This window comes from Monodon monoceros, unplaced genomic scaffold (genome assembly GCF_005190385.1).
Source record: "Monodon monoceros isolate NGI ecotype Baffin Bay Population unplaced genomic scaffold, NGI_Narwhal_1 Super_Scaffold_4, whole genome shotgun sequence".
Lineage (NCBI taxonomy): Eukaryota > Metazoa > Chordata > Mammalia > Artiodactyla > Monodontidae > Monodon > Monodon monoceros.
Genome location: NW_021703781.1, coordinates 25,059,629 through 25,084,312, shown reverse-complemented (window position 1 = coordinate 25,084,312; position 24,684 = coordinate 25,059,629). Strand labels below are relative to the sequence as shown.

Here is a 24,684-nt window from a genome sequence, read left to right as displayed (position 1 = left end):
GTCATTGGCCTCAGAAGAAAACTGGTCCCTAGGAGGGGAAGGAAGGCAGGAGGGGCAGCAGGAGTGCACGTGTAGGGTCAGCAGTAAGTGTGTGTGTCAGAGTGCATTTGCACACAAACTTGTAGCACTGTGAGTGGCACAATGTGTGTGTGTGTGTGTGTGTGTGTACATGCATATGTGTCACACCAGAGTAGATGGGGGCCTGGGTGAAGCAGTGTGGACTCTAGGCCCAGATGGGCTGGGTTCAAATCCAACTCAGGCAAGTGACTTAGTCTCTTTGTGCCTCAGTTTCTACATCTGTTAAATGGGAAAAATAATATTACCTACCTTACAAGGTTGTGGTAATGACTGAAACCAATTCATGAATGAAAAGCACTTGATCAAATGGTGCCAGTACACAGGAAGTACGTAATAAGTGCTAGCAAGTATTATTCAAAACTAGACCTGTGTGTGCGTGCGTGTGTGTGTGCGCACGCGCACCAGTGCATGTCGATATGGGTTCTGAGTATGGAAACGTGTCCAGCTTTGCAGTGAATGGGCATGAGTGCTCTTGAGGGTGCACATGCTAGGATTCGGGGAAAAGCAGCCATACCCAGTCAGGGGCTGATCCCCTGGGTACTGCTTCCCAGCTTGGCACCCAGCTCTGAAGAGCCTGGAACCAGCCTCCCCATGGAGGCAAGCAAGGCCTTTGGGCAGCTCCCTTCTCCACAGCCCCCTGTCCTGGGGAGCAGCTCCCACGCTGGGCTGCCTTCTTCCTGCCTTGAGCTGATCAAGCCTCCTTTGTCTTTCCACTTCCTCAGGCTGCAGGAGTGAGGGTATTTTTTTTCTATCAAAGGCCACTGACCCTAAAAAGGAATCAAGCAAGGGTCAGCTACAAAGTCAACTTAATCTGGGGGCTGTTCTTCCTTAAAAATACCGAAGGATCTCAATTCTTCTGCTTTTTAAATCAAGAACAATAAGTAGCACCAATTCTAAAAAAAAAAAGTCCTCAACTTTATATTATATGAAATTGCTTTATAAAGGGTAAATCACTTTACAGATGTGAGGAATTCTTCTCTTTTAGAGGCACAGCACAACCCACCAGCGCAGTGAAGGAACAAGTAAGAGGGGGAAGAGAGACAGAGAAGAAAACCCCTGATCCTGGCTGGAGCTGAGAAGTTCATCCGGGATAAGAACTTCAGATCTAGCCTTCAGCGTGAGTCTAACCAGTGTTGGGCTAACCACAGCTATCTGTTCTTGAACTGCTCTAACTCTCAAACCTTTAGAGGTTAAATTCTAGATGGAAACAGTGGGCTTTGGAATCAGGCTGGCCTGGATTCAAATCCCAGCTCTGCTGTCACCAATAGGGCCACCATGTTAAACACCATGTGTCTGCAATTGTGTAACCCAGGGACCTACTTACCAGGTTTGTGAGTTGGGTTGTAGTGGGATAAAGGCTGACCCCCAAAAGGATATGTCTATGTCCTTTCTGAGCACCTGAGAGTATTCCCTTATATGGCTAAAGATGCAACTAAGTTAAGGACCTTAAAAAGAGGAGTTTATCCTGTATTATCCAGGTGGGCCCTAAATCCAATGCCGAGTGCCCTTATGAGAGAGCAGCAGAGGGAGATTCGAGACAGACATGAAGAGGTGATGTGAAGATGGAGGCTGAGATTTGGAGATGGAATAGTGATAGTTCTTTCCTCCTAGAATTTTTTTTGAGGATTAAATAATGAAATGACCATACAGCTAGCTGTGGAACTTGGGGATCCTGTTGTAAGATTTGGGGTGGCAATATTAACCCCTCAGTTGTGCCCCAGGAGACATAGAGTGAGCAAGATACAGGATCAGCAACACAGTGAGAATTTTGAGGTTTATGTCTGCCTTGGAGGTCTCAAAACCTAATTCTCTGCTGTCCACACCTCCTGGTAACAGGCTAAAGCTACCCAGTTTCCTTGTCTCTAATTGCCCACCAATATCTATTCTCCCTCTTCTTCCTTTTAGTAGCAGCAACTGCTCTCCAGCTAGAGACTTCATTTCCCAGACTCCCTTGCAGCAAAGCCTGACCCTCTTAAGTTCTGGCCAATGGGAAGGGACAGGAACTGATGTGTGTCCTCAGAAGGAAGCTGCTTGCCCCTCCTCCTTCTTCCCATCCTGAAATCTACAAGGTAGATTGGTAGAATCTCTTTCACAGCCAGGCAGATGAGGACAACTTCTAGACATATGCTGTCTGACCCTGGAGCCATTAGCCACATGAGCCTAAAGTAATTTAAATTTATTAATTAAGATAAAATAAAATTTAAAGCTCAGTTCCTCAGTCGCTCTAATCATGTTCAAGCGTTCAATATACACATGTGGCCAGTAGCTACTGTACTGGACAGCACAGGTAAAGAACATCTCCATCATCACCAAAAATTCTATTGGACAGCACTGTCATGGAGCATACAGAGCAACAAGACAGAAGGAACCTGGGCCCTTGGACAACTCTGAGGAGCAGAGTCACCCTGCAGCCTCCCCTGCTCCAACTGCCTATCATCTTACATTTTTACAAGAGAGAAATAAATGCTCTATCTTTATCTGTCAGTACAGGCAAACCAACATCCTAATACATACTTCTTAAAAAATCAACCCTTTTTCTATTTAAGTCAGCAGAGATAGTTTCTGTTGCTTGCAACCAAGAATGTTGACAGTTGCCAAAATGAGTAAAATAAGAAATGTAAAAGAGGGGCTGTTGATGTGGTCTGGGGGAGCACTGAGGGCTTTCTTGAGAAAGTGCTATTTACGCTGAGACCTCGGCCACTTGCTCTGTCCACAGTAATGGGACCAGATTGAGCTCTTTGAGTCATGCAGTGCCCAAGCCAAAATGGTACACAGGATGTAAGAGAGGATGCTCCTCTCCACAAACGTACCTAGGTTTATTCACCCACAGGAAATGGCTGATCCCAATTCTGAGGCAGGGAATGGACAAGATGAGCCATATCATATCAGCCAGCGAGGACTCTTCAAACACCACTAGGGTGGCGTCAAAAGGACTCGGGAGCCAACCGAAGTGTTCCCATTGGACAAAGATGGGACAAGTAAGACATCAATAATAAAACTAACTGCAGTGGATTGAAATTCACCAAATATATTTAAATCTATGAGTTCATAATGATACTGAAAGCAAACAAACAAACTCAGGAGGATGATAGGAAACTAACTCACTCTTTTAAAGACTGGTAGATAAAAGGATAAATCCAGCTTTATCCTGCTTTCCTATATGAATTGTACCACTGGGAAACCAAATAGTAGATGAGGAGAAGTTTCTCTTTGCAACAAATGCAGAAGGAATAATGATAGTTTTTGCAGCCCCTTATGAATTTATGGATCTAGACATTGAGTATCACAAAAAGAAAGACAACCAGACACTATGTATCTCCTGATGGAATAACACACCACCACCGACATAGCCTTGCCAAAAACAGAAAAAAACAAACAAAAAAACTGAACCTGATCAAACCTCGAGACCCAACTTTCAGTTTACAGGAAATTCAGAGTCCAGAGGAGCTTGCTAAACATACAGTTGGAAAATTCAGCCTGTGCGAAACTTTTCTGAACAAAAATCCAGTTTCTTCAACAAACCAACTTCAAGAAAAAAAAAAAAAGAGGAGGAACTTATGGATTAAAAAAAGACTCAGATGGGACTTCCCTGGTGGCACAGTGGTTAAGAATCTGCCTGCGAATGCAAGGACCACAGGTTCGAGCCCTGGTCCGGGAAGATCCCACATGCCGTGGAGCAACTAAGCCCGTGCACCACAACTATTTATTCTGCGCTCTAGAGCCCATGAGCCACAACTACTGAGCCCACATGCCACAACTACTGAAGCATGAGAGCCCATGCTTCTCAACAAGAGAAGCCACCGCAATGAGAAACCCACGTACTGCAACAAAGAGTAGCCCACACTCGCTGCAACTAGAGAAAGCCTGTGCACAGCAACCAAGACCCAACACAGCCATAAATAAATAAATAAATAAATAAATTTATTTAAAAATATATATATATCAACTAATCACAATGTGTGGCCTTATTTAGATCCTGACTCAGACAAACTAAAACTTTTAAAAATAAGACATTAATGGAGCATTTGGAAATCTGGATAATAACTGGATATTTGATGATCTTAAGGAATTACTATTAATTCTTTTAGGTATAATAATGTTATTTTCAGATGAAATATGATGTGTGGGATTTGCTTCAATATAAGCTGGAAAGGGCAGAAGTGAACGGGGATGTGAATGAAAAAAAAAATGGCCATGAGTTGATAATTGTTGATGTCGGATGATGGGTACGCAGGAGTTCATTATACTATTCTCTTTTGGGATATTTAAAACGTTCCATTTGACATTTTCTTAATGAATCCTTTGGTACCTTCATCTGTTTGAAATTTTCTAAAAGTATATTAAAAAAAAATAATTTGCTACACACAAAATCCCAGGACACAAACCAGAACAACTGGACTGAGGCAGATTTTAGTCTCTGCTGCCTTCTCTGCCCCACGCAGAGCCACCAGCCAACCCACCAGTCCCAAGCCTGTCCCATGATGATTTTTATCTCAGGGACCTCAATAGCCTTCCCTGCCACTGGGTCTTTTTGGTGTTGTTTTAATAATTACTTTATTGAGATACAACTCACACATCCCACAATTCATCCGTTGTAAGTGTTCAATTCAATGGTTTTTGGTCAAGTCACAAAAATGTACAACCATCACCAAGTTAGTTTCAGAACATTCACAGCATTTCACATACACGCTCCCAAAGCTCTGAATACCTTCAAGTCTTGGTCCTTTCTCTCCCAGAAGGTTTCTGCAACTTTCATGCCAGTTTTCCTGCCATGATGCCAGTTCTCTGTCTCATTTATCCCCCGACACACACACAGTAAGTGTCACGTCACTGGCCGCCCCACCACAGAATGGTGGCCTTCCAAGCCCAGGCTCAGCATGAGAAGAGACCTGGCGGCATGAAGCTGTGAGCACTTGGGGTCAACAGGAGACCTGAAGTCATTCAGAAGTGAAAGAGGAAGCAGAGGATGGAGAAATCCAGGCGGGGCTGAGGAGACTGCACCCGAGTGGACCCCTAGCACTGCACGGGATGCAGGTGCCCCTGCCCAGAAGGAGGGGCGCCTCCCCCTCTGCCCTCCTCCCAGGCGGGAAAGCCATCACCACCCCTTTCCTGTCCTCCCGCCCCACTCCTGAGGCCTGCAAATCACACGAGCCACTAAGCCCGTCCAGTCACACCTTTCAAAGCAGTAGTTTCCTTTATTCAAAGACAAGAGACGTTTCCACTGGGAGCAGACAGGCCAGGAGCCCTTTCTCCTTCCTGTCCTCCCTTCCCAGGGAATCAATCTTCTTAAACCTTATTCTCCCAGAGACCATCTGGATGAAAACTGCTCAGGAAATTCAGTCGGGTACTAAGCCCAGTGCTCTCATCCATCTTGCCCTGTCACAGCCTAGCGCTTCAGCCTTAAAGAATCCTTACAGCTCGGGCTGCCACGGGCCTCCTGGCCACAGGAGCAAGCCCTGCCAGCAGTCAGAGCCACACCTTCCCTACATCTCAGGAACTGTAAACCACCTTGCAGTTTTCTCCAGTTCTCACCCTCTCTCTGGACCCTTGGTCCCACTCTGCAGTGCCACCCAATTGTAATGTCCAGAGAAGTTATGTGGTACAGTGGGAAAAATTCACAGAGGCACAGGGCTGGAAGCTTTCTTTGCTGTGTGACTTTGGCCAAGTGACCTGACCTCTCTGAGTCTCAGTATTCCCATCAGTAAAACTATGGTTAATAACACCCACCTTGGGGAACTGTGGTAGGGTTCAAATGAGATAATGGACTTTAAAATCACTTTCCTCCTCATTTATTCTGCTCTGGCTTTCTTGCTTTTTCCCAGACTCTCCAACCATCCTCCTACCTCAAGGCCTTTGCCCTTGCTATTCTCTATACCTGGAAAGTCTCTTCCTGAATATCCATATGCATAGCTCACTTCCTTCCAGTCTCAGCTCAAAATGTTACCACAGGGCTTCCCTGGTGGCACAGTGATTAAGAATCTGCCTGCCAATGCAGGGGACATGGGTTCGAGCCCTGGTCCAGGAGGATCCCACATGCCACGGAGCAATTAATCCCGTGAGCCACACCTACTGAGCCTGAGCCCTAGAGCCTGCGAGCCACAACTATGAGCCCGCGTACTGCAACTACTGAAGCCCGCACACCTAGAGCCCATGGTCTGCAACAAGAGAAGCCACTGCAATGAGAAGCCTGCACACTGCAAGGAAGAGTAGCTCCCACTCAACGCAACTAGAGAAAGCCCCTGCACCGCAACGGAGACCCAACGCAGCCAAAAATAAATAAATAAATAAAATTTTAAAAATAAATAAATAAAATTACATATTAAAAAAATGTTACCACGTCAGAGAGGCCTTCCTAGACCAGCCTATCTAAAACAGACACCAGGGAAGTGGGTAGGGCGAGGGCGGCCCACCCGACCCCCGCCTCATGGTCCTGTTCTCCCCACAGTTCGCCATGGATGACGATATTGCTGCACTCCTGGTCGGCATGTGCGAGGCCAGCTTCGCGGGCAACGACGCTCCCCGGACTGTCTTCCCCTCCATCCCCTCCCTTCTCCTCCCGGGGCAGGGAACCCCGGCACCAGGGCGTGATGGTGGGCATGAGCCAGAAGGACTCCTATGTGGGTGATGAGGCCCAGAGCAAGAGAGGCATCCTGACCCTCAAGTACACCATCGAGCAGGGCATCGTCACCAACTGGGAGGACACGGAGAAGATATGGCACCACACCTTCTACAACGAGCTGCGGGTGGCCCCCGAGGAGCACCCCGTGCTGCTCACTGAGGCCCCCCTGAACCCTAAGGCCAACTGTGAGAAGATGGCCCATATCATGTTCAAGACCTTTGACACCCCAGCCATGTACGTGGCCATCCAGGCTGTGCTATCCCTGTACACCTCTGGCCGCACCACTGGCATCGTGATGGACTCCAGTGACAGGGTCATCCACACGGTGCCCATCTACTAGGGGTACGCCCTCCCCCACGCCATCCTGCGTCTGGACCTGGCTGGCGGGGACCTGACGGACTACCTCATGAAGATCCTCACGGAGCGTGGCTACAGCTTCACCAACACGGCTGAGCGGGAAATCGTTCATGACATCAAGGAGAAGTTCTGCTACGTCGCCCTGGACTTCAAGCAGGAGATGGCCACCGCGGCTTCCAGCTCCTCCCTGGAGAACAGCTGCGAGCTGCCCGATGGGCAGGTCATCACCATTGGCAATGGGCGGTTCCACTGCCCTGAGGGTCTCTTCCAGCCTTCCTTCCTGGGCATGGAATCCTGTGACATCCACGAAACTACCTTCAATTCCATCATGAAGTGTGACGTCGACATCCGCAAGGACCTCTATGCCAACACGGTGCTGTCTGGCGGGACCACCATGTACCCAGGCATCGCCGACAGGATGCAGAAGGAGATCACCGCCCTGGCTCCCAGCACAATGAACATCAAGATCACTGCTGCCCCTGAGTGCGAGTACTCTGTGTGGATCGGCGGCCCCATCCTGGCCTCGCTGTCCACCTTCCAGCAGATGTGGATCAGCAAGCAGGAGTACACTGAGTCTGGCCCCTCCATCGTCCACCGCAAATGCTTCCAGGTGGACTGTTAGTTGCGTTACACCCTTTTCTTGACAAAACCTAACTCGTGCAGAAAATGGAGACTGGCATGGCTTTATCTGGTGTGTTTTTTTGTCTTTTTTGATTTGTGTGTGTGTGTGTGTGCTTGACTCAGGATTTAAAAACTGGACCGGTGAAGGTGACAGCAGTTGGTTGGATGGAGCATCCCCAAAGTTCTACAAGGTAGCCGAGGGCTTTTTGCGGAACGCGGGCCTCTTACTGTTGCGGCCTCTCCCGTTGCGGAGCACAGGCTCTGGACGCGCAGGCTCAACGGCCATGGCTCACGGGCCCAGCCGTTCTGCGGCATGTGGGATCTTCCCGGACCGGGGCATGAACCCGTGTCCCCTGCATCGGCAGGCGGACTCTCAACCACTGTGCCACCAGGGAAGCCCCTAGCCTAGAACTTTGATTGTACATTGTTCTTTATTTTTAATAGTCATTCCAAATATCATGAGATGCATTGTTACAGGAAGTCCCTTGCCTTCCAAAAAGCTGCCCTGCTTCTCCCTGAGGAGAAGGGCCAGTCCTCGCCCGAGTCCACACAGGGGAGGGTGATAGCACTGCTTTTGCGTAAATTATGTACTCTAAAATTTTTTTTTTAATCTTCGCTTTAGTACTTGTTCTTTTCGTTTGTTTTATTTTGAATGGTCAGCCATCGTGGCCCCCCTTTTTGTCCCCCAACTTGAGATGTATGAAGGCTCTTGGTCCCCCTGGGAGCGGGTTGGGGTGCAGAGGTAGCCAGGGCTTACCTGTACACTGACTTGAGACCACTTCAATAAAGCGTACACATTAAAGAAAAAACAAAACAAAACAGACACCACCACCTACCACCACTCATCGCCCACCACCTCCTTTCCTATCTTTTACCCTGCTTTAATTTTCTTCAAAGCCCTTACGTCTACCTAACACATTAGAGAGTAATGTGTTTACCGAATGCCTATCTTCCCTACAGGAATGTTAAGTTCAGTGAGGGCAGGGACCATATCTGTTTTATTCTTTGCTGTATCCCCAGTGCTGGGACAGTGCCAGGCACACAGAAATCACTCCATAAATATTGAAACAATGGAGGAATAAATGGCTGACTGCATGAACTGCATGAACAAGTCACTTTGCACAGTGCCCGGCCCTTCACAGGTGCTCGGGAAATAGGAGTTATTCCTGTTAGTAATTTGGAGGTGCTGAGAGAGGCATGAAAGGGCCTGGACTTTGGGAACAGGTGGGGCTAAAGAGAAGAGAGCTCAGGTGGGACTCAAAGCTACCCGCAGCCTGTCCAGAGGCCACACACCACATACCATGACATCAGGCCAAGGCAGGGATTTGCCTTTAGAGAACTCCCTAGCCTGAGGGGCCCTCGAGCCCCACCCACTGCAGCATCCTCCGGGAGCTGGGTCGGGGGAGGGAGGTAAGGGATTGGGATGCACCTGGCCCTCAGGATGGACAGACTCGCCCACCCACACCTAGAAAAGGTGCCCAGCTAGCCCAGCAATGGGGTGTAGAAGAGGCTCTCTGTTCCCAAAGGGAGCCCGAGGAGCAGAAGAGACTGATCACCAGGACTAAGTTTGTAGTGGACACCTACGCCAGGCAGGGAGTAGGCCGGGCCCAGGCAGAGGAGGCAGAGAACAGAGTCATGAGTCCGTAGCCCTGAACTGTGCCCCCAGGGGTCTGGAGTTTCTCAGTTCAGAATAGGCTGGGTGTCAGAGTTATGGAAGAAAGAGCAAATCAATGCGGAAAGCCCAGCTCCGTCCCTTTAACCATGTGACCTCAGACAAATCACTTAACCTCTCTGAGCTTCAGTGTCTCCATCTGTCAGGTGGAAATAATAATATCCACCTCAAGATGCTTATTGATAATAATAAGAGTTACCATTTACCAGCACTTTGCTATGTGCTGGGATGTTACATTATCTCCTTTGAGCCTCAAAACATCCCTTCCATTAGGCATTTCTTTTTCTTTTTTTTTTTTTTTGCTTTGCAGTACGCGGGCCTCTCACTGTTGTGGCCTCTCACTGTTGTGGCCTCTCCCGTTGCGGAGCACAGGCTCCGGACGCGCAGACTCAGTGGCCATGGCTCACGGGCCCAGCCGCTCCGTGGCATGTGGGATCTTCCCGGACCCGGGCACGAACCCCGTGTCCCCTGCATCGGCAAGCGGACTCTCAAGCACTGAGCCACCAGGGAAGCCTCCATTAGGCATTTCTATTCTCACTTTACAGAGGAGGAAAGAAGTTCAGAGAGGGTAGTAACCAGCCCAAAGCCACCCAGCTGGGAAGAATCAGATCGAAACTGGACCCAAATCTGCTGGTTGTAAAGCCCTATTTTAAACACCATCTAGAGGATGCACGTAAGCCTCCAGCATGCAGCCAGGCACACAGATTCCCAATTTGTGAATTTTCTTCTCCTTCCTTGAGTTTCAGGTCTGGAGACAGATGAGCCCAGCTATGGGGGCTGAAGGGACAGGAAGCCAGGTGGCCCTTGGGTTGGGCTGAAGCAGCAGCAACAGCCCTCACCTCACTCCCGGCCAAGCACAAGCAGCCCCGGGCTGGCTTCCAGCTCCCCACAGTTTGCAAGAGACCCCTTCTGAACACCTCCTCCCCAGCCCAGGCAGGCTGGGGTCATCCCTGCAGAGGAAGTTCAGCCAGGTCAGGCCTACCCCTTTCCCACAGCCCCTCCATGGCTTTTCCACTCACCTCTGGGCTGAGAATCCCCCAAGGCCCCCCACCCAGGGCCTGAGGGGTTACGCTGCCATTGGCGTTGCTCCCTTGATAGGGGACAGCCTAATGCATGTCTGACCCACGCCAATAAATCAGGGAGGGGTGCGGGGGTGGGGACATTCATAAATCTATATCAAACAGCCCCCAAATTATGACAGATGACATGGCAGTCATAAAATTGCACAAGCAAAACTCACCAAGTCATTAATTTCATGGCCGTAGAAAATAAACAGACACATTTTTTCGCGGCCCTAATAAATTTTTAAAAACTCAAAGAATGGTCCATCTGCTTCGAATAATTTTTAATTTCCTATTCTGTCTCATTCCCATTAGCTATTCCACTGAGATATTTGCTAAATTCTTTCATTTACCTCCTCCCATCTGTATTCAATTACCCTATTCCCAAATAGAGTGAGTTTTTGTTTCTCCTAAGCACGGGACAAAATACCCCTGCCTGTACCTTAAAGCAAATGTTATGTGTGTTTTATTATCTGTTAGACCGTACGAGTCATTCTAACTCGATTGCCTGTGCGGAAAGTCTTGGAGAGCAATCTGATTTTGATGTTTTCTGGCTTGGGTGGAAAACACCTGCCCGATTCTCAAAGCTAATCTATTAACGTGGTAAATGCTGTAGCAGATGTTCCTGAGTGAGCGAGGGGGCGCAATGGGCTGTGACCAGACCCAGAGTATCGGGCACAGAGTGGAGATCAGAGGCCAGCAACACCACTGGGGGCCGAGCTGTCACATTTTCCGTCCGGCCCCCAGACTCTGGCTGCCTGGTGACTCCCCACCGCCTCCCAGGGCTCTCAGCAGCCACTCGAGATGGAAGGACATTTCAAGGTCATCTGGTCCACCCCCAGCAGCCCCGTGTTTTTTATAGAAGGAAGACTGAGGCCCAGAGAGGAGGTGTGATTGCCCAAAGTCACACAGCATACTGAAAAAGGAGAACATCCTTAGCATCTCTGGTGGGCGCAAGGGGCTGAAACGGGAAGAGGAGGGGAATTCTGTGAGCAACTTTCCCACCAGTGCCTTCCACCTGGGGAAACAACATCACTTAGGTCTTTTCTGTCTACCAGTCTTTACAAGTCATCTTTCCTCATCCTGCAGGAGCAGTGACAGATGCAGAGACTAGGAAGTGAGCTGAGGGGCTAAAGCCTTGCTCGGGGGTGAGTTGGTTTCAACACGGTGATGTAGTGGAACCTGCAAAGCCCCAGGAACATGGAAGTCCAGGCCAAGCTGCAGATCTGGGAAGGAGCTGGGGTCTCCAAAGCCTCACACAGCATAATCCAGGTAGCTCCACTATGGGGGCCCACATCCCTGCAGCCCTCATTATTTCCATGCATGCTGGTGGCTTCTTACTATGGGCAGTTTCTCTGCTGCCTGAGAGCTTTCTCTGGCCTAGGATTCGGGAGACCCTCAGGACAGGCCAGAAGTGCAGGGATTTGACACCTTCAGAAGCAGCCTTAACGATGATTGGGAGTTGGTGTATATATATCCCCCTCACCTTCTCCCCTCTTGGATGGGACAATTCTGAGACAAATCTATACCAGTGATTCTCAACCAGGTACAATTTTGCACCCCCAGGGGACATGGAGCAATATCTGGAGACATTTTGGTTGGATGGTTGCTACTGGCATCTGGTAGAGGCCAGGATGCTGCTAAACATCCAACAACACCCAGGACAGCACCCCACAACCAATAATTATTCAGTCCAAAATGTCAATAGTGCTGAGGTTGAGAAACCCTGTTCTCTACCCTCTCACAGAGGTCCTCAATGGGATTGAGCCCCAGATGCCCATAGCAACGACCTGCTCATTTAGGCACACACTCCTGACTTCTCTCCCCTCCTTGGACACCTTCCTCACTCCCCTTCCAGAACTTCCTGAGACCACCTCCCACAAAACTACTTTCACGCGAATCCTCGCCTCAACGTCTGCTTCTTGGGGGACCCAACCTAAGATCATCCATTACTACAGTCATGAGGAAACCTTGGAAAGGTCTTGAAGAGTTGGGTTCCTATTTCAGTCATTTACACTCTTACTGCACACATTCAGTCCCAGGGGTACCCACACTGAACGTAGCTTCTTGAGGACACGTACATGGGGGCACACCAGACCAGCTTGGTCAGGAACGTCCTTTGGCCTTACTCTCGTGGACCAGCTGATTGGAGATACACTCACTTCGCAAAGAGATGTGAGACTTGAATACAGATTCAATGCAATCCCTGTCAGAATCCCAGCTACTTCTTTGTAAAACTGGCGGGCTGATTCTAAAATTTACATGGAATTACAAGGGACCCGGAATAGCCAAAACAATCTTGAAAAAGAAGAATGAAGTAGGACGACTCACACTTCCTGATTTCAAAATTTGCTACAAAGCAACAGTAATCAAGATAGTGTGGTACTGGCACTAGGATAGATATACAGATCAGTGAACTAAAATTGAAAGTACAGACATACCCATATATCTATGGTCAACTGACTTTTGACAAGGGTGTAAAGACAAGGGTGTAAAGACCATTCAATGGAGAAAAGATAGTCTTTTCAACAAATGATGCCAGGACAACTGGATATCCACGTGCAAAAGAATGAAGTTGAACCCTACCTCACACCATACACAAAAATTAACTCAAAATGGATCAAATACCTAAATGTAAGAGCTAAAACTATAAAACTCTTACAAGAAAACATAGGGTTAAATCTTCGTGATCTTGGATTTGGCAAAGTATTCTTAGATATGACCCTAAAAGCATGAGAAAAAAGAGGAAAAAAGATGATAAATTGAACTTAAAATTGAAAACTTTGGTGCTTCTATGGACACCATCAATAAAGTGAAAAGACAACCCATAGAATGGGAAAAAAATATTTTCAGTCATATATCTGATAAGGGACTTACATTATTACGTATCCATGAATTTAGAACTACTATTTTCTCCTGGTAAATTTAAATTTCATACATTGACCCTCTATATCTCTAATGATGCCTTTTTGCCTTAAATTCTATTTTGTGTGATAGTAATATAACTATGCTAATTTTCTTTTGGTTAGCATTTTTCTGATTTTTTTTCACTGTTTTACTTACAATTTTTTATCACTTTTAGACGTGTCTCATGTAAGCAGCATTTGGCTATTCTTTTTTCAATCCAATCTGAGAGTATATAATTTTAACTGGGGAGTTCAGTCTATTTATAGTTATAGAGCTTACAAATATATTTGACTTTATTTCTATGATCTTGTTTTTGTTTTGTTTTTATTTTAATTTGTCCTGCTTCCTAAGGATTTATTTTCATCTTCTTTGTTGCATTGTTTTGAAGTTTTTTACTCATCCCATTTCTCCCCCTTCTACTATGTAGAGGATAGGCATTCTATTATTTTTTTTTATTGGTGACTTAGTATTTTGAAATTATTACCTAACTTAACTTAGTCTAAAGTTAATCAATATCTTACCCTTTTCCTGAACAATGCAAAGTGCTTTGAAAGCTTTAATTCCATTTATTATACTTTACGGTCCAGGATTTTAGTTCCATCTCCTGTTTAACCCCACAGAATAGACATTGCTTTGGACAATCAGTGTGTTTGTTTAGATTTACCCATATTTTTATTATTTTCTCAATTCATCATCACTTCTTGTATCTGAGACGTTTTTCCTCAGATCATTTTTCTTCTCAAGCTCATCCTTCAGAAACTCCTTGAATGGGGGTCTGTTGTTTATAAATTCTCTCAGTTATAGTAAACGGACATACCTTTTATTGAGTTTCATTTTATTGTACTTCATTACTGTGTTTTTTTTACAAATTGAAGGTTTGTGTCAACCCTGCATCAAGCAAGTCTATCTGTGCCATTTTTCCAACAGCATTTGCTCACTTCATTGCTCAGTGTCACATTTTGGTAATTCTCACAATATTTTAAACTTTTTCACTATTATTATATTTGCTATGGTTATCTGTGATCAGTGATCTCTGATGTTACTACTACAACTCATTGGAAGGCTCAGAAGATGGTTAGCATTTTTTAGCAATAAATATTTTTAAATTAATAAATTATGTACACTTTTTTGACATAATGCTATTACACACTTAACAGAACATAGTATAGTGTAAACATAACTTTTTTTTTTTTTTTTTTTTTTTTTTTGGCCACGACACGCAGCTTGTGGGATCTTAGTTGCCCAACCAGGGATTGAACCTGGGCCCTCATCAGTGAAAGTGCCGAGTCCTAACCACTGGACCGCCAGGGAATTCCCAAAACATAACTTTTATATGCACTGGGAAACAAAAATCTTTCTGTGACTTTCTTTAATGCAATATTCACTTTATCGTAGTGGCCTGGAACTGAACCTGCAACATCTCCAAGGTATGCCTGTAAGTGAAAATGTCCTTATTTCTACCCTTATTCTTATTTTTTGCATTTTTATTGAGATATGATTCACATACTATAAAATTCACCCTTTGAAAGTGTACAATTCAGTGGTTTTAGTGTACTTATAAGATTTAACAAACATCGCCACCATCTATTTCCAGAACTTATCATCACCCAAAAAGAAAGCCCATGCCCGTTAGCTGTCACTCCACATTCCCCTCCAGCCTCTGGCAACCACAAATCTACCTTCTGTCTCTATCGATATGCCTATGTTTTCAAGGTTCATCCATGTTGTTGCATGGATCAGAACTTCATTCCTTTTTATGGCAAGTAACACTCTACTATATGGATATACCACATTTTGTTTATCCATTCATAAGTTGGTGGATATTTAGGTTGTTTCCACTTTTTCACTATTATAAATAATGCTGCAATAAACATTTGTGTACAAGTTTTTGTATGAATATACGTTTTCAATTTTCTTTAGCACATACTTAGGATCTACATTTATCCTTAAAAGACAAATTATCTTTTAAGAAATTATTTCAGTCTTATTAGGGGCTGGGGTATACAGTCCCTAGTTGGTGTGAATTTTAAAAGCCCTTTAAAGTCATCATTATTCTGTTTTTCATTGTTACTATTCATACTATTATAACTAGTCACCATTAGTCTAATTTCTTCTAATTAGAGAAGTTGTGAACAATGAAGTTTTTTCCTGTTGGGTATTTTTAAGATCTTCTACTTCTCTTTTTTTTTTTTTCTACTTGTCTTTGATATTCTTTAATTTGATTATGACGTATCTGTGTATGGACTTCTTTTTATTTACCTTTTTTGGGATTCACTGGAATTCCTGAATCTGAAGATTCATATTTTTTAATAATCATAGAAAATTCTCAGCTGCTATCTCTTTGAATAATACCTCTCCCATTATTCCTATAATCACTTTCCAAATATCTGATTAGACATATATTAGAGCTTTTCATTGCACTCTCCATGTCTCTTAACCTCTTCTTCATAGTTTCATTTTTCTTTCTGTACTGTATTATGTATAATTTTTCAAATCTATCTTCCTGTTTACTAATTCCCTCTCCAGCAGTGTCTATTCTATTTAACTGTTCCATTGAGTTTTAAATTTTGTATGTGATATATTTAAATTCCTAGAACCTCTGTCTGGTTCTTTTTCAAATCTTCCTGGTCATGTTTATCATCCCTTGCTTCATCCTTGTCTTTCTTGTGCCACAGAAGCTCAAGGTGTGGAAGTTGTAGGCTGCCCAACAAGGTAGAAGTCCTCAGGGTGTCCAGCAGTCTTTACTTCCCTGGACTGATGTTTCCAATTTGTTCCTGGCCTCTTATAATTCCCTTATTTGCTTATAGGCTCTTCCATTAACAGAAAAGAATTTCAAATTTCAAAAATATTTTTTTCTAGCATCCTTAGATGTTCTGTAGCTGATATATTTATATACCTTTCATCATCATATAGATTTTAAGTCCCTTTGTTCCTTTTCCAACATCCATGCTTTCAGAGACTAACTATTAAGCACCTACTATGTGCCAAGAACTGTGCTGGGGATTCAGGAGAGAACAAGACATAGCCTGTCCCTGCTCTTAGGGTTGCTTCCAGTCTATGGAGAAACCAGACACTTAACCAGGCAACTGTAGCCCACAGTTAATCAGTGCTCTGACAGGGCAGGTGTTAGTAAACAAGGCCATGCTGAGATATATGGAGGCCAGGAACACTCTTAATAATCATATTGATTCTCCTTAAGTAAATATTCAACATTTATTTAAGGGGGAGGAATACAAAGCAAAACTCAAGCTCTTTTCCCACATTAGAAGGCTTTAGGGAAGCTGTCTGTTTTTATTCAAGCACATGTTGTTGCTGGAACGTCCATCTTTTGTGGGGAGGATCCAGACCCGACCCCAAGCTACTTAGAAAATCAATTATCCCAACCACATACAGTAGCCTCCTAGAAGGATGTTCTGGTAAATTACATTTCCACTGATGTTTTAGTTGCTTCCCTAGCCATCCTTTAATTCTCATGTTCTGAGTAACTACTGCTACATAACGAATCACTTCAAAATAGCGGCTTAAAATGATAACGATATGTCATGGGTTGAATTATGTCCCCCCAAAAGATATGTTAAAGTCTTAACCCTCAGTACTTCAGAACGTCATCTTATTTGAGAAATAGGGTCATTGCAGATGTAATTAGTCAAGATGAGATAATACAGAGTACAGGTGCCCCTAATTAAATGTGACGGTGTCCTTTATAAGAAGAGGGAGATTTGGACACAGAGACACAGCAAGAACACAATGCGAAGATGGAGGCAGAGGCCAGAGTGATGCACCTACAGGCCAAGGAAAGCCAAGCACTGCCTACAACCACCAGAAGCTAGGAGAAAGGCAGGGAACAGATTCTCCCTCAGAGCCCTCACAAGGAACAAGCCAATACCTCGATTTTGGACCCTAGCCTCCAGAACTCTGAGAGAATAAATTTTTGTTGTTTTGCCCAGTTTGTGGCCATTTGGTACCTAGGCAGCCCTAGGAAACCCATATACGATCTTGTCTTCCACTCATGAATCCGGAGGTCGCCTGGACTGCAGGTAGCTCTCACTCTGGGTCTGTCATGCATTGCAGGCATTTGGTGGCTGAGACTAGAGTCATCTCAAAGGCTTCCTTATGCACATGTCTGATATCTGGGGCATGGGAGACTCAAACAGCTGGGGATGGATGAGTTGGGGCCCCTCAGGCATCTCTCTCACTCTTTGTGATCCCTGCACAAGGCGGCTTCCGCAGAGATGGACTTCTCACAGGGCAGCTGACAGCTCCCAGAGCAAGTTTCCAAGAGAACCTGGGAGATGCTACCTGGCCTTTTCTAACCAGCCTCAGAAGTCAGAGAACATCACTTCCATCACATTCTGTTCAAGGAGGCTCGCCCCAGTCCAGGGCGAGGGGACACAGACCCCACCTCCTGATGAGAGGAGGGTCTAAGGATTCAGTCACATTTTTAAGCCACTGCACCGGCTCAGTCAGGGGCACATCAGGTCTGGGGAAGACAGCACTGTCTGCCTCCCTGACAGGCATGAGGAGTTAGCCAGGTGAGCAGGGCATGAGCCAGGGAGAGGAGCCACCCCTCCTGCCCCAGCCCGGAGCCCCCAGCTGATGCTGGAGTACCGCTCCCTTCACCCTGCTCACAGCCTCCAGGCCTGGCGGAGCCCAGGGCTCCCTCATTCAGCTGAGGCTCCACACCAGGCCCTGGAGGTCAGACTCTGCCCAGAGAGCACCCAAGGCAAAGGCGATCCCTGGGCTCCTTGCTGCCCACCACCCACAGGTGCTTTGTTTTCCTGACAGAGATCCTTCTTTTTTTTTTTATGAATACTTTGGTTTTTGAGTTTTATTTTATTTTATTTTTTTACAGTAGGTTCTTATTAGTTATCTTATACATATTAGTGTATACATGTCAATCCCAATCTCCCAATTCATCCCCCCTCCACCCCGCCACTCAGAGGTCCTTCTTTTCGTCCTTAGTCTGGGGCCATTTCTGTCCCTGCCGTCCTCACTAATCTGGGGCAGACGGGAGGCCCCTCAGAGAGGGCTCCCCACAACACATCAACCCCCGAGGTTTGGGAGCTCAGTCTCGGGGTCTGGAACAGTGACTCTCTCCCCAGCTAACCCCAGCTGTGGCTCCCCAGTTCCCTTCCTTCTGACAGCTCCTTAAAAATCTTCCCCCACCCCACCCTCTTGGTCAGGAGACAAATGTGTTCCTCGTATTGCTGTTAGTCCAGGAGGCCACTTTCCCGTCAAGCAAAATACCCAGCCTTCTGATGACTCGAAAGCACCTAGTCTGGGACACACATACACATACACACTAACGCTGCTCCCCTTTCTCCAAGAGGCCACTGCTCTCCAGAAGAGGTGAGACAAAGGGTCACCTGAGGTCACATCATCTTCCCTCCACCTTCAGAGCCGCAACCAAACCGTCAGACCAGTCTGGGTGGGGCAGAAGCACCCACTGGCGGAGGGCCTGCTCCGGGTCCGTGCTGAGCCATCCGTCCCTGCCGACCGCCCTGCGAGGCAGATGCCCCAGTCTACTCCATTACACAGTGAAGAGGCTGCCGCTGCGGCATGGGGGCGGGGGCAGGGTGATGGACTAGCTTGTGTCTGACTTGAGGTTCACTGTCACGTTTGTCTCAACGTTTATCTCTAAAACCTGTCCTCCTTCTCTTCTCCCTTCCTCTCGCCCTCCTCCTCCTCGACTTCTGCCTCTCTCTCCCTCTCCTTCCATCCCTCTGTCTATTTCTGTCTGCGTTCTCTCTCTCTTTCACTGTAACCCACACACAGGAGTCTAGGGCTGCTTAGAGGCCAGAATCACTCCAAAATGGCCTCAGCCTTCCACTCGTCCTTGGTACCAGAATATGGCCACACTTGTTTGGAAAACTCCATGAAGGAATGGACAGTGGCTACCTGTCCAAATACGAAGAAGGGAAGGGAAATATTAATAATAAGCACCTCTTCAGGTGATAGATTCAGGTGACCCAAGGATCCCACCTTAAGAGAGTCTGCCCTGCAGCATGATCATCTAACGTGAAACTCATTCTCATCTCAGATGCTTTTGCATTTTGAAAAAGCCTTCAGAGAAAAGTTCCCAATGGTAGGACTCAAGGGTAGTCCCCAATAGTGGCCTTTTTGCACCACATCAGCCGGTCATTGGCTACAGTCTGCCCAAGTCAGGGAAGGCAGGGTGGGCCGGCCTTCCAGGGGACGCCTCTCATTTGGCTGAGGGCTCGTCTCCAGCAAAGGGGCAGCTGGGAGTCATTAGCAGCAATCCTCCAGCAGCTGGGGGATGGGGAAACTAGCAAGTTAGAAGGTAAACAAGCAGGTCTCCTCCTCAGAGCCCGGAGGCATCCCCAGCGTTCTCAGCCACAGAACACAGTGTGCAGGAGTAGAGGCCCGACCCTGCCACAACCACAGTTTCCCGGTTCGTAAAATGGGTATGCAGGACCAATGGGTCCTTTCCAGCTCTGCATGTCCAAGCTTCTGTGATTCCAGTTCCACCTCGCCCCAAAGTTCCAACCAGGCAGTCCCCTTCAGGTGATGGATTCAGGTGACCCAAGGATCCCACCTTGAGAGAGTCTGCCCTGCAGCGCGATCACCTAATGTGAAACTCATTCTCATCTCAGATGATTTTGCATTTTGAAAAAGCCTTCAGAGAAAAGTCCCCGATGGTAGGACTCCATGCACATGTGGCGCTAGTTAAGAAAGCAGAAGGCTTCCTGGCACCTCAGGTCATATCACAGACCTTCAGAGCTGGAAGGGACCTGAGAGAGGCTCCCTCAACCCCAGCCATACAAAAGGGGAAACTGAGGCTCAGGGTGGAGAAGTGATTTCCTCACCATCACACAGCAGAGCCAGCGGCAAGAATTCCTGGCCCTGAGCCTTTCTTAGTGCTCTGGGAGGAGTCCTCAGAAAGGAGGGCTCAGACCAGGAAACGCAGCTGCCTCAGGAGGGTTCCCCAGAAGCAGAACCTGAGTCAGAGATTCCCATTCAGATGATTTATGGGGTGGGGGGAGGCCCTGAGGAGAAAGGGAGTGAGGGAAGCAGGATAGGGAAGGGGTAAAAGCTAAGCCAGAACACGGTCTCAGCTGGGGTCAAGCCACAGTCCCACCAAGGATATTGGAACCCTAATAGCATCACAGAGTTTGTCCTACCTTGAGGCTTGGGGTGGCCTTTTGCACCACATCAGCCGGTCATCAGCCATCGTCTGCCCAGGTCGGGAAAGGAAGGCAGGGTGGGCCGGCCTTCCGGGGGACGCCTCTCGTTTGGCTGAGGGATCGTCTCCAGCAAAGGGGCAGCTGGGAGTCATTAGCAGCAACCCTTCAGCAGCTGGGGGACAGGGAAAACAGCAGGTTAGAAGGAAAACAAGCAGGTCTCCTCCCCGGAGTCCCGAGGCATCCCCGGCGTCCCCAGCCATGGAACACAGTGTGCGGGAGCAGAGGCCCGTCCCTGCCACAACCTCAGCTTCCCGGTTCATAAAATGGGTATGCAGGACCAAGGGGTCCTTTCCAGCTCTGCATGTCCAAGCTTCTGTGATTTCACTTCCACCTCGCCCCAAAGTTCCAACCAGGCAGTCCCCCTACCCCCAGGCTCCCCACTAGCCGAAGCAGTTTAAGAATCAGTGAGACCAAAGTAGGGTCTCCATTCAGTCAAGCCTGAACCCCACGAGGCAAGTAAAGGCAACAGTTTCTTGGCACGTGTACATCTCCAGCCTGCAGAGCAGGCCTAGGGAGTCAGTATTTCTTGAAATGTAAGTACCGAGACCACACTGGGTTGTCAGTAAATTCATTATCCCATTACGCAGAACTGAATTATTCAGTGCTCTTGAGGCCGCCTCAGGAACGTGCCCGAGCACAGTCGATGTGGCATTAGAGGGATGGATGGAGTCAGGCCCAGGGCATGGTTGGTGCCGGAGTGATGGATCTGGGCCCGGACAGGCTGCCAGGGCTTGCAGGCACAAGGCTGCCTGGCTGGCAGGACCTGGGCACTGGGTGTTCCTGGGGTCTGTAGAGGGGGTTATGCACGTATCCACAGTCCTCCTCACCCCTTAAGAAATCGGCAGAGTATATCTTTGGAGCCCACCTGCTCCAAAGGGCCCAGGGACAGAAGATCCAGGCTCCACCTCTTCCTGGCTGTGTGACCGCCAGAAGGCCATTCACCTCTCTGAGCTTCAGTTTCTTTATCTGTAAAAAACACAGTGATGATGCTGAATGTTCCCAGTATCCATTCTCCCTTTTAAAGATAGAACTGAGTTTTTCATTGAACATATAACCCTCTAGAATAAAGACTATTTCCAGGCCAAAATGTGGTCACGTGACTAAGTGCTGCTCAAAGGGATGCAAGTAGAATATCTTACGAAACTTTCAAGAAGTGTCCTTAAAGGAACGAGGTTGGTTCTATTTTGTCCCTTTCTTCTTCCTAAAAACTGGGTTGAAGGTGTGATGGCTGGAACTCAAGCAGTCATCCTGTTTAATGAGAAGACACCACATGATGAGGATGGCAACACAGCAGAGGAGAAGCCTGAGTCTCAGTTGACCCTGGAGGCTCCGTACAACCTCCAAGTTACATCTGTATAAAATAGAAACCAACTTCTTTTTTGGACTTTTCTGTCTCTCACAGCCAAACTCAACCTTAACTTGTTGGGCAAGTCCAAGGGTGAAATGAGTTATTACAGGAAAAGTGGCCACCTCAGTAGGTATTTCCTCTAGGATATGTCAGTGGTTAAGAACTATAAGCCCTGAAACCAGAGAACCTGGGTTCAAATCCCAACTTTACCACTTATAAGCTGTGCGAATTTAGGAATGTTGCTTAACCTCTCTGTGCTGCAGCTTCTTCACCTGTAAAATGGGGATAAAAATGGTACCTTTCCCCTTACAAGGTTTATGTGAAGATTAAGTGAGTTAATATGACGTTTAACTGACACACAGTAATTGCTATACTGACACAGTAATTGAAGTGACGGACACACAGTAATTGCTATAGAAATATCAGCCATTCGTATTTCATTTTTGTAGATCTAGGGGGATTCCCTATGTAACTCAGAGACCTGGGTCCCTGTAACATCTCCCAAAGCTCATCTCAGTCTAGATTTTCCCCTCAAAGTGGCTGTGCTCTCAGGGTAGCAACGCCAGAGGTGTTCTGAGTTTCAACCACGACATGAACAGTTTTGCTTGGGGTGGGCGGCAAAGTCTGGGATCCTTGTTTGGAGCCCACAAGAGGGATTGCTCTTTGGAATCCAGGTGAAGTTCTTACTCAGGAAGTGAGAAAGAGAAACAAAAGCCTGAGATGGGCTGTGTACCCTGGGCAGGTGTCTCTCCTCTCTGGGCCTCTGGGGAGTGGATTAAACCAGAGGTTACAGCTCATGCACCAGCAGCTCAAAGACCAATGTGGAATATGAGGGAACCTCTTTGGGTTTGAGGCAGCAGGGAGCGGTGGGGACTGGGGCAAGGGCACATGACCCGTGGGGGATGGGGGAGGTACCACACAGCACCAGCCAACCTGCCCTGCAGCAAAATGGGCCCAGTGGGGGCTTCCCTGGTGGCTCAGTGGTTGAGAGTCTGCCGCCAATGCAGGGGACACGGGTTCGTGCCCTGGTCCGGGAAGATCCCACACGCCGCGGAGCGGCTAGGCCCGTGAGCCATGCCCGCTGGGCCTGCGCGTCCGGAGCCTGTGCTCTGCAACAGGAAAGGCCACAACAGTGAGAGGCCCGCGTACCGCAAAACAACAAAAAAAAATGGGCCCAGTGTTGTCAAATCTGCTGCTCTTTCAAAAGAAATGGAAATCAAATCTGAATTCTTTGTGAAATTTTCTGATTGTTTAGTGTTGGCTCCATTCAAATAAACAAAATACTGATCGAGACAAACAAAATATGTCCCCAGGCCAGCTCAGGGGCCACCAGAAGTAAACAAGCACTGAGAAGTCTCCCATGCAATGCAATCGGAATCCTTGAGTTCCAGGCTCCATGTCCTGGTGTCTCAGGGGAAAATGGGCATATGCTGAGTGTGGGGATAAAAGAAAGGGGCTTGTCCTCCCCGGGGAGGTAGGCGCCCTGGGCTGAACCCAGGGAAGGTGAGCCTGACCCCTTGCTCCCTCCCCGCTGGGTTCAGGATGGCAGTGAGGTGGACAGAGGCAGGAGGTTGCCCTGCGACCTCAGGTGACACTCTGACTCCCAGAGCTCCAAGTTCCTCCTCTGAGAAACAGACTGGGGAATCTTCAGCTCAGGCACAAGGCAGGGGCCCTGGCCCTCCTGCCCCTGCTGAGGCCCTGCCCTGTGGGGATCTCTGCACCCACGGCTTTGGGGACACCCAGGGGCCCTTGGGATCTGTGTGTAGATTGAACTGCTGATCTTGACTCTTCTCTCCCTGACCCATAATAGGGCTACACAGCCACACGCTTTGCCACGTGAGCTCACAGGGCCACCCCATAGAGAGGGCAGAGTACACACACTTGCCCCCTATGCAGAGCTTGGCCGAGTGATTTGTTGGGGCCGCTGGAACATGAGCAGACCTGACTGAGGCAGAGGCTTTCAAACCACCTGTGTGGTTGGCCTCTTGCCCCCATGCTGTCCCCTGGGAAAGAGCACCCCCAGGTAGCTGCTGGTCTCAGAATGATCTGGACCCACAACCCCAAGCAGAAATAGCCCAGCTGATCCACTGACCCAGCAGTGAGAAAAGTAGGTGGTTACTTTGGAAGTTGCTGAGACTTGGGGCTGCCACACAGCAATGTTGCAGCAGAAACCTGGCCGCTATGCTGGGAGGTCGTGGGCTTCCCCAACCTGGACTCAGCTTGCTGCACAGAAGCTCCCACCCTGTCTGGTCATCCACTGTCCCAGAAGCCCCTGCACCCCTGGCTCTGATGCAAATAGAGAGACTCTCCTTGGAGTGGGGAGACCCCAGGCTTTGTGCCATACAGAACTGGAGACAATCCCCACATCCTGCCTATGAGACCCCAGATATCCCCTGTCTGTAAAGGGTGGGTGATCATGCCTGCCTCACCAGGGACTGGGGAGGCTTGATGAGACACCACAAGTCTGCAGCAGGGCAAGGGTGGGGTGCACGGTACTGGCATTTCCACTTGTCAGGCGGGGGAGGGATAGGGCATCTCCTGGGAGAAAACTGACCCCTGAGGAAAACGAGGCCTTACCTTTGGAGAGCGTGATTTTGAGTTCAGTGTGGAATCTGTCACTCAACCTGAAAAAAAGCAAAAGGGGTTATCTCAGCACCAACTCTCAATCACCCCTGGGCACAGACCACACTGCTAGAGTGCCTATATCAGTTAGGAATGCTATGAACTTCAAATAGAGAATAAATAGCTAATCATTGCTTAAACACAAAGGGCTCCATTTTCTCACATAACAAGGAGGCTAGAGGTAAACAGTTGCT

General features: G+C 47.7%; 1 long non-coding RNA gene and 1 pseudogene across 4 annotated transcripts in view; one reads left to right on the top strand and one right to left on the bottom strand.

Annotated features, from left to right (window-relative positions):
• Positions 1-24,684, bottom strand: part of LOC114908658 — an 82,728-nt gene that overhangs the window by 53,916 nt on the left and 4,128 nt on the right. For 2 of the 3 annotated variants that reach the window (XR_003796989.1, XR_003796990.1), the window contains exons 4-6: positions 24,446-24,492; positions 21,386-21,768; positions 20,458-20,632 (exon numbers count right to left, since the gene is read on the bottom strand). This is a non-coding gene — a long non-coding RNA (uncharacterized LOC114908658). The remainder of the gene's footprint in view (positions 1-20,457; positions 20,633-21,385; positions 21,769-24,445; positions 24,493-24,684) is intronic. The other variant, XR_003796991.1, reaches the window with a different exon arrangement.
• Positions 6,530-7,776, top strand: LOC114908655 (annotated as a pseudogene). The gene has a single exon (XR_003796988.1). The product of XR_003796988.1 is annotated as an actin, clone 302-like (transcript).